The following is a 14,726-nucleotide window of genomic DNA, read 5'->3' on the forward strand; positions in this document are numbered from 1 at the left end:
TATCACTTTTGGCAAAGCCTTCATTTCCACTATTATTTTTACCACATCTCTATTACTTTAGGTGGATTTATGTAAACTGACACTATTAAAAATCAGTACATGTATTTTCACCAACAATGTATTTTCACCATGTATTTTCACCCCAGGATATAATCCATGGGGTCGCAAAGAATGGGATACGACTAATATGTATGCATGCATGCACACATCAGCATTTCACAAATAAATGAACACTACCTGCTGGGATTAAAATCTAATTATTTTACTGCAAATGTAGCTCTGGGCCCAGTGATATGAAGGAACACTTCTAAGCCCTATGGAATCTTTACCTGCCCAACCTTGGTCTGGTTGCTGCACTCACTCACAAGATAAGCTTTCATTTTGCTAATTTGTCTCCAGTATTTCATAGAATTTGTTCCATTTTTGCTCCATTTTAATTGAACAAAAACTTTGATCTAATATCTAGAGAACTGTGACATTTCTTAAGAATGTATATGGACTCTAGTGTTTTACAAATTATGGATTGTGATTAAATTCGTGTCTATAATAGATAACTTGAAGTAGTCTGTCATAGGCTTAAAAGTAAACTAATGCTAGAGCTTGATACAGATAGCACTTTAAAAACAAAACGTATTTTATTACTCAAAAATAGTAAAAGTATCTTTTTTATCAAACGATGGAAATGAATGGGGAGGTAGAACACATATCTGGAACTATCTTGTTATATTCTTTGTTTAACAGCAATTACACATTGATACAAAAAAATAGCCCTCACAGATGAAGGTGATTTTTCAAAGTATATGCAAAGTATTTTTTCAAATAGCATTAAAATGTTAGCATGGCAAGTATTGTGTCTTTTGTCTAATGACTAGGTTAACTGCAGGATCTGTAGTGCTGAAATAAATATTATTTGGGGTAAAGACAAACAGTGTATATAAGGATGAAAAAACAATCATCTCACTATCAGATACCACTGCAGAGGAAGTCATAATGATGATAATAATAAAATGATGGCAATGAGATGACTATATGTGGTGCTGAAGAGCCGCTCATATCTCTGTATACTTAGACATACATCATCAGATTCAACTCTACTTTCAAAAGTAAGATATCCTATTTTCAATTTAGAAATACTAGTATAACTTCCCTGTGAACTCTCCTTTGCACATTGTTATTGAAGACTATAAATAAGCAAAAAGGACCAGAATGAAGAGAGCACACACATGACATCTGGGCGACAAGTGCTACACTGCTGAGGGCATCAACCACGGGTAAGCTACTTCAGTCCTTTATGCTCAGGTTTTTCATCTATTAGAGATAACAGTCATTTCGCCAACTTGCCATAAGGACAAACTTGCATAAAGGTGCTTGGTGCAGTCCTTGACATACAGTAGCTGTTTATTTTCTTTTTAGTGACCTGTATCTATTAGCTGTTCTTTTGTCATCTGATTGGATAAGTCTATACAGTTTGTTATACATTTATAATCTTTTAAGGGTTTCATTAAGATAGATATTTAAGGTAGAGTGTTCAGCTCTGCTATAAATAAAAATGAAAGAGAAAAATCAACTTTGTTCATAGTTGACAGACACAAATAGATGGTCCTTTGAAGTGAATAATCTGTATTTTGAGTTACATTTACTGCTCAGAATGATTTCAATGAAAACTCTTGAGCTCAGCAATTAAACTACATTACAATACACAAAAATTAGAAAATATTAAACATGCTACTGTCCCTTTGAAATTTGATGGATGATTAGTCTTGGCCTTTGATTTCCTTTGATTTCCAACCCTTCTCTGGTATAATATTAATTGAATCATCTACAACAAAATTCTGATCAAGTAACTCTACTCAAAGTTTTTAATGGCCTATATAATTAGATTCAAAATTCTTAGTATAGCATTTAAGGTGTTCATAATCTGACCCTAGTCCTTTTATTTGGTCCAACTACTCTCCATTATAACTCTATACACCAAACTCCAATAAAAATATCCCTATTTATCTGCCACTCCTGGATCATGCTATGAAAGAAATTGAAAGGGAAGTTGCTCAGTCATGTCCGACTCTTTGCAACCCATTGGACAGTAGCTCACCAGGCTTCTCCGTCCATGGGATTCTCCACGCAAGAATACTTGAGTGGACTGCCATTTCCTTCTCCAGGGGATCTTCCCAACCCAGGAATCGAACCCAGGTCTCCTGCACTGCAAACAGAAGCTTTACTGTCTGAGCCACCAGGGAAACCTGGATCATGCTATGACTTGTGACATTTCTAGCATGATCTTGGATCTTGCTGTTATCCTATCTTCAGACATTCAATTCACCTATATCCTGCAATCCTACTCTACTTACAAGACACTATTAGAGGCTCATCTAATTCATGAAGTAATTCTCTATTCATTTCTCCAGCAGAATTAATTCTATTTTTACTTATTACATATATTATGTATTTAACAAATGGAACTATACCTAGATGGACAGAGGAATGACAACTTCAAAAACTAAACACCTTGAAGGCACAGTCATATACATGGGTACTGAAATAAAATGTATGGAATTAATTCATTCATATATTAATGCTAATGAGAGTCATTCCTGAACAGGAGTCACAACTCAAAGAGTGAAAAATAAAGTTATCAGGTATATTTACTTAAGATTCAATATGTTGTCTATTGTTTTCCAACCGTGTGGACGAACACATGTCATGAAGGCATTCTGCACATATTAAAATTTTCTGAAGTTTTCGTGCCATCCTTATTTTAAATATCTTTAAAACTGTCAGCTTTTAGAGGTAAAAGCTCAGATGGCTATAAAAGGATATTATGTAATAAACACAGTAATTAAAATTAGGAAGGAAATGACTCAGGGCAAAAACAAAACAGAGTTTCATCTCTCAGTATGAATTTTCAAAACCTCAAAAAAAAAAAAAATCCAGGGCAGAGGAATCAATCTCCATGAAATATGTATTTTGTTTCAAAAGTATATCCTGTATCAGAGGTAGGAGGGCTTTTGTTATCTGTCTACAAATCCTAAAAGTACTACTCAAAATCTTCTTATGATATGATTAAACATTTAAGTGTCCTTCCCAAAGTAAGTATTTATCACATGAAAATGATTATAGAATATTTTAATCTCCATTTGATCTTAAGACTCCCCCCATTGGAGATTTCTATTATTACTTAATAGGAAACTCGATTAAATAGTTTCTCTTGTATATATATATATATATATATATATATATATATATATATTTATCATCATGTTACTACTGGGATCATCATCAATACTATTAGTTATCAAGAGTTTAAAGAATGAAAAGCTCCAATATGCAAATTGAGTACAAGCCTACAATTTCTTGCCCATTTTGAAATCAGAAAACCATTTCAGGTCTGGATGTTATTTTGCTACTCATTTGGTGGAAAAAACAAACTTGAATTGACATAGGCTTATCTATATTATTCATTTATTCCATTTAGTGTGAATATTTAAGGCTTTTGACTGCAAAACTGATAATGTGTTTAATTGCAAGTACTGGCACAGATCGCAGTGGGGCTAAAACATAAAATATGGTATATGCAATATATCATCTTTCTAAGTGGAATTTGAAACAATATAATTCTAGAAAAATCTAGACTGTAGGCTTACACATCAAAACATCTTTCTGGAAAACTCCAAGCAAGCTATAAAATTGAAAAGTACATGAGGAGATAATTTAAATATGGTAATGTCTTCGGGTTGGTATAATACATGGTCTTATTTTTTCAACAATTATAAATATGAAATAATAGCAGTATCTGTTTTTGACAGATGTTCATCTTGCAATAGATTATCTTGGTAATTGTCTGAACTCCTCTAGCTTTTCACAAATCCGAGTGTCATTTATATTATACAACTGTTTCTGTGAAATAATGAGCTTAATGAAATCTGCTTTCCACTTTATAGAGAAGATCAGAACCAACAATTACTTTACTTTGGCCTCTACATTCCTGTTTATCTTTTCAAATCTTCTGTTATCTTTCCCTTACAGAAAAAGAGTTCATCTTCACTTTAAAGCTAGCCTCCCCTTTTATGCTCAAATAATATCTATTTAATTCAATTCTTCAATAATTCCTTCTAAGTGGATTATTTACTTCAGTATATTGATACTCAGTTACCTTGAATAATTAAAGCAATTTCCATCTATAATAACACCTTCTTTAGATATTTTCCCCCCTTTCTTTCTCTTATTCCATTATTATCTTGAAATAAGAAAAATGTCTATCCCCATTTCCTGATGATGCTTCAGTGGTATAATCTTTAAAAATCTGTTTCCCTTTTTCATTACCCCATCATAACTTCTTTCATGGAAACCTAGATAGACCTGTAGTAATCAGATTGAACAGGTGTCCGTGAGCTTCTTTTTTTTTTTTTTTTTAATTTCTCTAGAGTCAACACGCTTCTTGTCTCTTTGACCACTGTGACACTATCACTGCCTATTTCCCCTTCTTTACTAGCCACTCTTTCCTGTTTCCATTTGCATATTTTCTTCCTTCTATAGGTTTTCCTCTAGATACACTGAACTATTCATTATCCCCTAAATATTACTTCTGAATCTTATGGTTGTTTTATGGATTTGTTCTATTTCTTCTATCTCAAAGTAAAAACTTCGCTCATTCCTTAAACCCTAGCTCATTTCATCTTATGTATGGAGTCTTCCTGGAATAATGATCAATATTCTATCCCTCCTTTTGAAACTTTCACACTTTTATTTATACCTAATCAATAGCATGTTACTTTCTACATTTTATATTTTCTGACTATAAGTTCTATGAGAATTGGGGTCATGACTCTGAAGAGGGTTCATCTGAGAATCACATTCTCATTCAAATATAAGGTTCATGTGAACAGGAATATTTATTCTGCTTATTATTCCATCCTCAGCATTTGGAGAAGTTCCTGACACATACCAGAAACCTAACAAATATTTGTTGAATAAATATTCAGCAGAACATCTAAGACAGTGTCATATACTATATATACTAAGTCACTGCAGTCATGTCCAACTCTGCAAACCTATGGACTGCAATCCCTCAGGATCTTGGGATTCTCCAAGGGATTCTCCAAGCAAGAAGGAGCCTATTATACAGAGTGAAGTAGTCAGAAAGAAAAACACCGATACAGTATATTAATGCATATATATATGGAATTTAGAAAGATGGTAACAATGACCCTATATGCAAGACAGCAAAAGAGACACAGATGTAAAGGATAGTCTTTTGGTCTGCTTTGGTGGGAGAAGGCAAGGGTGGGATGATTTGAGAGAATAGCATTGAAACATGTAAATTATCATATGTGAAACAGATCACCAGTCCAGGCTCGATGCATGAGACAGGGTGCTCGGGGCTGGTACACTGGGATGACCCTGAGGGATGGGATGGGGAGGGAGGTTGGAGGTGGGATTCAGGATGGGGAATACATGTACAACCATGGTTGATTCATGTCAATGTATGGTAAAAACCACTACAATATTGTAATTAGCCTCCAATTAAAACAAATTAATTAATTTTTAATAAATAAATATTTTAAAAAAGAATACTGGAGTGGATGGCCATCCCCTTCTCCAGGGGATCTCCCCATATACTATACACATACACATCATAAATAAGAAATGCATAATAAATATACACAATAAATACACAAAAAATACTGAGTTACAGTAAAAATTCAAAATATATGATTTCAGGTAAATGTTCCTTTTTTTAAAGTGGTGAGTTCTGGAATCATACATTTATGCCAGCTATGTGAGATCATGTATTCGGAACTGTCCTCAGATTTTGCTTTGAATAAAATCAGACTTGTCTAGATTGGCTTAGTGAATTGATTTAATTTGTCTCTCGATTATGATGGTTGGAAATGAAATCTAAAAACTCTTGGCTTCAGTCAAATAATTCATGTAGCTGTCCTCCAGATTTTGCCTTGTCATAGAACATACAGCTTATGCCTTGTCTCTCTGCTGATTGAACAACTGTTGAACTTTACTCTTTCCCAACTTCTTACTGTTGTTTTAGCCAGATTCTAGCATGGATCCTACTGTTTTTTCTCTCAATAATCCCTGTCATCGGTTTACTTGAAGTATGATACTACGTCAATGGTTTCTGTCTTTATATCGCCAACCTCTCCTCTCATTCAGCTCAGTTCAGTCGCTCAGTCATGTCCAACTCTTTGAGTTGGACCGCAGCACGCCAGGCTTCCCTGTCCATCACCAGCTCCCGGAGTTTACTGAAACTCATGTCTATAGAGTCGGTAATGCCATCCAGCCATCTCATCCTCTGCCGTCCCCTTCTCTTCCCACCCCTAATCTTTCCCAGCATCAGGGTCTTTTCCTCTCATTACCAAATGGTAATTTAAGTTGTCTCTCTGTTAATCTTCTAAATGGTTTTGACTTTCCAAATGCTTTCCCCATGATACTCTCACCCTGTGTCTACCACTTTACTAAAACTCAGTTACCCAAGTCACAATCCTAAAATTCATTATCACACCAAGTTGTATACTACCTCACTGCTTTCTGAAACTTTTCTCAAAGATGTATCAAACTGAAGTTTTCTCCTTGTTTGTTTTTCTGTCTAGCATTCTTGAATGGTAAATTTCTTTATTAAATTGATTCCTCTGTACAAATAAACATTGATCTTTTAGAGAAAAAGCTAACATCTCAAATATTTATGTGTTAATTTACTATATGTGGTATATACTACATAAGACTTACTTAAATGCATTAAAATGCACTAAATAATTCAAGTGATATTCCATTTACTTGGGCATCAAATTATTTTTTCCTTTAGAAATCCTTATATCAAAATCAATTTCAAGTGAATACTAAGCAATTCATTATAATCATAAAAGTAATGACGTATACTAAAACTTTTGAATCTTCCACTTTGTTCCATTTCTTTCTTTACCACTCTAGGCCTCATACTGTCTTGCGTTGTGTTACTTGCCCAGCTTTCTAATTGTATTCCTATTTCCCAAGACACTGCCATAACTAGCATACCGTTACCTCCCAGGGCTGCGTTTCAGTGGTCCCATCATTGGGCTTCTACTCACCTCCCCAGGCTCTATTCTGCATTACTATTCTCACACATCTCTACTCACATGCCTCTAAGCAGCCTGCCAAACTCTGCTTCCTTTCCTGTGTTTCTGAGAGTGCCTGTCATGTTCCCACCCACCCCAACTTCACTCTGCCAAATGAGCTAAACATATGCTAAAGAATCAGCTCTGATGTCTTCTTCTCCAGGAATGTTCTTTGATCCTCCAAATCCGGGCAGGGTTTCCATTCTCCTGACTCCATTAATACTCAGGGCAAACATCTCAGTGCATCAATCTCAGGATTGTATGTCAGATTCCCTTAATACAGTGTGAACTTCTTGAGGACCCAGCCTGTGTTTTCATATATCTTTGTATCCCTGACACAATCATTTATTAAAATACTGAATGAATGAATGAAAATCTCTTTTGGCACCACCATTTCTTAGCATGCTAAGAAGGTATCAAGGACCCACAGTTAGGAGAGGTATAGGTAATATATCCAGATTGAAAAGAATATTTATTTCAGAATGCCTGGTGGCAAAAAATCCAGAAACATCAATATATAGCTTAAGGAATGATACATTGAATTGACCTTTTGGAACTTTAATTCAATATTTTTATTCAATATATATAAGATATATGAATATGTGAAGTATTTATTCAATATCTATGCAAGAATCAAGCTCTGGAGCATGGAAGTTGACTTCTTCAGATTAATAAGGAAAAGAAGTATGATGATGAATCTGAAGGGCCTCTTCAGAGATTTTGAGGTGTCTATTAATGTGACACAGGAGTGACAGAAGAATGGAAAGGGCTCTAGACAGAAAATTATAAACTTGGAACGAGTACTACCTCTTCGGCTAGCTTGATGACCCCATGGAAGTCAATCTGTTTTCTTATCTACACAATAGAGGAGTTATACTTCAAGGATTCCTACCATGAAGTTTTGTAATATGGCTTTCAAAAGAATAGAGAACCTTCAATATTAGAACATGTTATTAAAGTGAAATAACAGGAAATTACTGGGAGGTTTTAGACCAAATGACATGATTTTCTTGCAGTTCTTAATTAACAAAGGAGCTGATAACCATTTTATATTTTTAGCATTTATGGGCACACTCCTGGTTTCATAAAAATGCATATGACTTGTATAGAATTTTATTTATAAAAATTTTAAAAAATACATTGGGATTATTTATAAATATTATTTAAAAATTTAAAATCCTCTAGTTGATTGGGAATATTTGAGAGTGTGTAATTCTAAGGTTGGGGAGGGTTCCGTTGCCCCTAGTATACGGCAAAACTAGTTTCAAAAGTTTGGGAAATACTCTCCCAACATTTCCTAACTGGGATGTTTCAGTAAAAGTCATTGCTGTGCTTATTAAAAGCAAGAGAATCTCAAAATCACATTGAGTCTATAGTAAATCATGCAACACTTGTTAGAAAGGCTTTACGATGAGCAACAAATGTGAGGGTGATAAAATCTCTCTATTTTCATGATACCAGATGCTGAATTCTAGAAGCAGATGTTTGCACATGAGAAAAAGAGATGTCATTGAAACTATTAAAGTTAGGTGAACTATGGGACAGTTGCAAAGCCTGGTAAGCAAAAATAAAGTGAAGCTGCTCACAGTTTGAGAAACATTTTTTCTAGTAAAATTTAAAGCCAGATGAATTTGGAAGGTCCTAAAAGACAGCACAGGGAGGTGGCGAAAATGATATTACAGTGTTCTTGGATAGATGCAGCCTAATAAAAACTCACAGGGCTTGAAAATAATATGAATTCTTGGCAAATAATACAATTTCTTAAACACCATGTATGCAAATCATAAAGCAAAAGTTCCTCTAAAATTTCATAAATTATTTCTCTCTGGCATTAAATATTTAACAGTTCCTTCCTGTCCCCTATATATGGCTGTAATTTTCCATTCCCTTCCTAAGACAAATTTCCTATTGTTTATAGCAACATTTCTTTTAAAAATTATTTTCAGAGACTGCCAGATGGCTGCTGAGAAGATGGACACAGTCACCATCTTCATGTTCTTACTTCTGTAGAAGTAGATTTGCTGTTGCCTATTCTGGGTAGGCCTGGGAAAATACACTGCTTGATTCAAAGGTAACCATAATGCAGAAGAGAAAACAGAGCAGAAGCTTGAGAATATAGAAGTACTGTGCTGCTGCTGCTGCTGCTAAGTCGCTTCAGTCGTGTCTGACTCTGTGTGACCCCATAGACGGCAGTCCACCAGGCTCCCCTGTCCCTGGGATTCTCCAGGCAAGAACACTGGAGTGGGTGCCATTTCCTTCTCCAATGCATGAAAGTGAAAAGTGAAAGTGAAGTCACTCAGTCGTGTCCGACTCTTAGCGACCCCACGGACTGCAGCTCACCAGGCTCCTCTGTCCATGGGATTTTCCAGGCAAGAGTACTGGAGTGGGGTGCCACTGCCTTCTCCAAGTACTATGCTAGCACTTTTCTAATCAGGGTCAGTTCTAGGGGAAATTATAACATAGGTCACTTTGGTGTCTGGCCTCCCAGTCCTCTGTCTCAATAAGCTCCCCCCAGATCCTGAATGCATGGCTCCCCATTCACTCGCATGAACAAGGATCTCAACCTCTACTCTCCTGTTTCCCTACTACTGCTTTCTGAAATAGCTCCTTCGTGGTAAAGCAGAGGTTGTGGAAACTGTTTCCTTTCCAGACATAATTAGAAATATGGTGCCATTGCAATCATTATGCAGTGAATTAGGGAGGGAGATTAAAAGGAGTGGACCTCAGAGTCTCACCAAACTCTGAAATCATGTAACAAATACTGCAGTCACTGAAACTAGTATAAACCTGCTATGAAATATGGGGTCCAGAAGCAACATTTAAACACTAACTTAAAGAAAAAAAGGAACAGCTACCAAAAAAAAAAAAAAAATTCCCTTAACTTTAGTTTTGTAGTTTTCTAGAATGTCCTCTGAAAAGAAGAAAGGCAACCCTTAAGAATGCAATTAGTTTTAAAACTGAATTCACTAAAGCAAACCTACTTTATTTGGTATTACAGTTATTCTCAACTTTCTACTGATTATATTTTTATTAGATTATAATCAAGGATTCCATTGTGAAATGTTTTGAATTCAGAACATAATTTAAGAAGTCAGATTTTTCTGGCAGCAGAGAGAACAGGGGAGACATAGACTTGAACAGAATAAAAGAAACCATAAGGCAGTTAAGTAAAATGGGAAACAAAAAAGAATGTGAAAGGAACAACTCCTGAAATGTTCTGGAGTCCAGTCATCAGGGAGGGGACCAACAATCTGGCTCCCACAGGGTATTACATTCCATGTGGGTGGTGTTCCATTGCAGTCTCTAGCACAAGCCAGGCCATCAGTACTCACGATGAACAATGCTACTCCACTAGCATCAGACTTCAATTCAAGGAGTTGGTTTCAGTGAACTATAAAGATATCAGAAGACCGATTATCCTTGAAAAATTGAGAACAGTCACTGAGCTATCAATAAGAAGCTCAGACAAATTGCTGGTCAGCATTTATAAAAACTGCACATTTATTATTTGGGAATCAATAGCGACTACTGAATTTTAGGGAAAGCTTATTACATCTTTTAAAAGAAAAAAAAAAGCAATTATTGCTAACAATCAAAATACTTTACGGGGTTTCTGATGGATAGAAATTCAAGGGCACCGTACTTCCTTGAAGTCAAAGTATAAATGGTATTCTGAGGTATAAGTCGTAAATTACCTTCACAAATTTTTGAAAGAGTTTTTCTTCTTTGTAAAATTGTGACTCTTGTTTACTGAAGTAACATTATACATTTTTATTAGTTCTTGATATAAATTAGTTTTTCTCATTCCAAAATATAAAATCAGCAGAATAAGATCAAACGTATTTTAATCAATTTTCTGTGTCATTTTCCGATAATGACATTAAATAATATGTGTATGTGTGTGTGTGAACATGCTAGTATGGACACCATATGAATGACAAAACATTCAGATTGTTTTACTATTATCTCCCTCCTCTTTCTATCTAACAACTAACCTACCTATCTACATTCAATATTTGATGGAGAATATATGGGGGAAAATCTAATTGACAGAGAGGCAGACAGAAAACTGAACTCAAATAGTAAGAAACTAAGTACATTCTTTGAGAGGTGTTTTTTTTTTTTTTTTTAATCACACTAAGAGAAACTAAAATAACTTCTTTCTATAAGAGGGTTTATTAACATAAAGTCCTTAAAGCTATCTTCAGCTATAGTGCATACCATCAATTAGCTACTGAATCCTTTCAAATTTTTTTTTTCTAAAATAATGGGCAACACATACTAGTGCTGTATATCTGGGATGCTTAAACTGATGGTAGTAAAAGTACACAAATAACAGGAATAAAACTAATGGAAAAAACCTAATGGTACAAAAGAGAAAATAAAATAGCAACAGTTGAGTTAATGAAATAAAATTTCAAGTGTAAGCTATTTGCAAAGGGAAATCATTATTAGCATAGAAAATGTCCATTGAAAATATGCAGATTATTTTTTAAATTGATTTTAATTTCTAAGTTAAAATAGTATTTTAATTTAGAAATGGAGCATCATTTTTCTTAATAGAGATAATTTAAACAGGGAAAGAAGCCAACTAAATGAATATAAAATATGAAATATAACATGATACAACTTTTTAAAAACTATTAAGGCACTACTATAAATATTTTAGAATGAGCAAAAATGATAAATAGGTTTCTTTTTGTTTCATATCTGTTTTAAAGGAAATTTATTTCTGTTTTCTGGGAGATTTTTTAAGATATTAAAAATTAGTGTTTAACATATGAAACTTGGACATGAGATAATTATTTGAATACTGCTGTCATCTTCTTTCGTCTGTAAAGGAAATTACTCTTTATAGGTGTGAATTAAATTAATTTAGCATTGGTGCTTGTGATGCTTTTCAAATAAATTAACAGAGTACAATGACCAAGACAATGGCTGATTGCTTCTTCAAACATTTATTTATTTATTTATTTTTCTGAGTAAACCATTCGTTATATGAATAGTATAAAGCATTGGTTAAGAGGACAAACCCTGGAGGGATGCTATTTTATTTCTAATGCTGACTTCACTACTTACATCATGGAACATTGACAAAGTTTCTTAATATCTATAAATGTTAGGGGAACTATATTCATCTATTTATAAATGCAATGAATACCAAAAAGAATATGTTTTAGCCACTAATAATTCAATGCATATAAGTAATTTTGATATTGTCCCCCAAGGTTCATATACATGAACTCAAGTTTTAACTTAACCTTCAAAGTTTACTTGATATCTAGTCATAGCAATGAATCAGAATGTATATTTGAGCAAATTCAACTATTTGGAGATAAAGTTCTACAGAAAACATATAAATTTTGGTCAGATCTAGATCTTCCAACCTGCTCTGCAAGTTAACAAGTTCCCCATAGCTCAGTTTTTTTATATGTAAGATACAAATGCTAGAATTTTAGAGTTTTCAGGTTAAATAAGCTAACGTTAAAATGAATTTAGCATAGTTTACGGTAAGTAGTAAAAACAATAGAAGTAATAACAATAGTAGTAAAACAATAGTAGTAAAAACGCCTCCTCTGCCTCTAGATAGGTAGATAGATAGATGTATGCATAAGATACATAGATAGGAAAAAGACAAAACTTAAAGGAAGGGAGCCAGGGAGACAAAAAGATGATCTAGGTGATGGACAGAAAAAGACAGATTGGAGGTAGATAGAGAGATAGGTAGGGAGACAGATAAGAGATACAGGTAAATGAGAGAGGAGATAGGAGAGAGACACAGAGAGAGTCTCCCATCTCTACCACAGTTACATACAGTTTCTTGAAGGCAGGCTCGAAATCAAATATATTTCTGATGTCCCAAAAGTATCTAATTTTCCTTACTATTGAAAGCATTTAATAGATATTTATTAAATGAATTAATGAGCCAAATCCATCAATCATTCAATCAATGAAATACTTTTTTAGTTAATCCTTCAAAAATCATGTTTAAAGTACAAGTCAGTCTCCTATGTAATTCAGAGATTATCTTCTAAGTGTGGCTTTCAGATTCATAATTTTCTCATGTTTGTTAATAAGGATACATGAAAACTACTTATTTTTTTTACAGGAGACATCTCTATTGGCATTCTTACTTGTAGACTAGAAGTTATTTTATGTGTAATATTAATTAAAATATACATCAACTATATGTTCTTTTAAGAACAAAAGCCACCCTTCTAAGACATTACTTTTTGATACCAAAATAGGAAAAAATAACAGGTTTTCAGTATAAACTATATTTTCAGACATAAATGTCCTTACCTTACAGGGTTTTTTTTTTTTTTTATTCTTATCAATTATATTGCTCATTCAGAGTATGAAAAGGAATTAAGAAGTTCATAGTAAGCAGCAGGCTGGTTTTAATTAACAAATTTTCTCATGAAGATATGACAGTAAATGTAAACGCTTTACTTACTCTATGCAGCTTTGCAAACAGTAGCCAATGAATTACCTGCAAACCACTTTATCACAGACGTAGATTAGTCTGTTAGGCTATGTATTCACATATCAAAATCCAAACATTCATTACCTAAAATGTGCCTAAAATATTTATATGACATTGTATAGTCAAACCCATAAAGACCACGTATGTCACATCAAATAATCGTTCAAATTTGCAAGAACTGCAAATATTAGGTAAGTATTCAAATAACTTTTGTTAAAAGTAACTTTTAAAACAATATTGCCTTGTTATGCAAAAACTTGCTACAATAATATCTGGCACTTATTACTTAGAAAAGAAGGCTTTGGAGAGGGTCATTCTTAAAATAAGGCCAGCGTAATTATATTGAGTGCAGAAACTTAAATATATATATTAATTAATTTCTGTATTGAATGTATATATATGTGTATATGTGCATATTTGAATCAAAATTTCAGCATGATTAGAGAAATTAAAAAGCATGCTATCTGCTGATGTATATGTGATAGGAGAGATTACACTAGAGGCAAAAATTTAATTTCTATGAATCATCTATCATTAAATGACTTAGAAGAATAAATAAGTAAATTCAAATAGTTTAAATATAGCTCCTCAAAACTTAAATATCAAACATACTTGCATATCATCAATATTTTGAAAACTAATATTAACTAATATAATATGCATTTATAACTCTGACATTCAATTTATACAACAGTTCTTTTTACTTTTTATAATTGGATATAAAAAAGCTTTTTCACAGCATCTTACACAAAAGAGTAGCTTAATTTTCTTTGGGTGAATCATTAATAAACATTCTACTGTGTTTAAAACAATAAAAATATTGCTATTAATAAAAAGACATATCGAGCTAATAAATTGAAGTTAGACTTTTATAAAAGACATATATATTCATGAAGAAGCATTTCTTTTTACCTCCATCAGAGTAAACAAGTTCATGTCTATTTGATATCCAGGAAGACTTAGATGTAAATCAAAAGAAGGAGCCAGAACTCTGGCTTAGCTGTTATTTGACTCTTGAAAAACGACTTTGGAGCTAAAACCCACACTAAAAATAATACCAACCTTGCTAAGAGCTATACAATTTCAACCAAGTTTTCATTTCACCTAAATATATTAAATTTATTCATTTAATCTTT

General features: G+C 33.5%; 1 protein-coding gene across 1 annotated transcript in view; it reads right to left on the reverse strand.

Moving 5' to 3' along the window:
- The window catches only part of PCDH17 (protocadherin 17), a 105,097-nt gene that overhangs the window by 52,218 nt on the left and 38,153 nt on the right, over positions 1-14,726 (reverse strand). The gene's annotated exons all lie outside the window — the stretch shown is intronic.

This window comes from Capricornis sumatraensis, chromosome 12 (genome assembly GCF_032405125.1).
Source record: "Capricornis sumatraensis isolate serow.1 chromosome 12, serow.2, whole genome shotgun sequence".
Taxonomy (NCBI): Eukaryota; Metazoa; Chordata; class Mammalia; order Artiodactyla; family Bovidae; genus Capricornis; species Capricornis sumatraensis.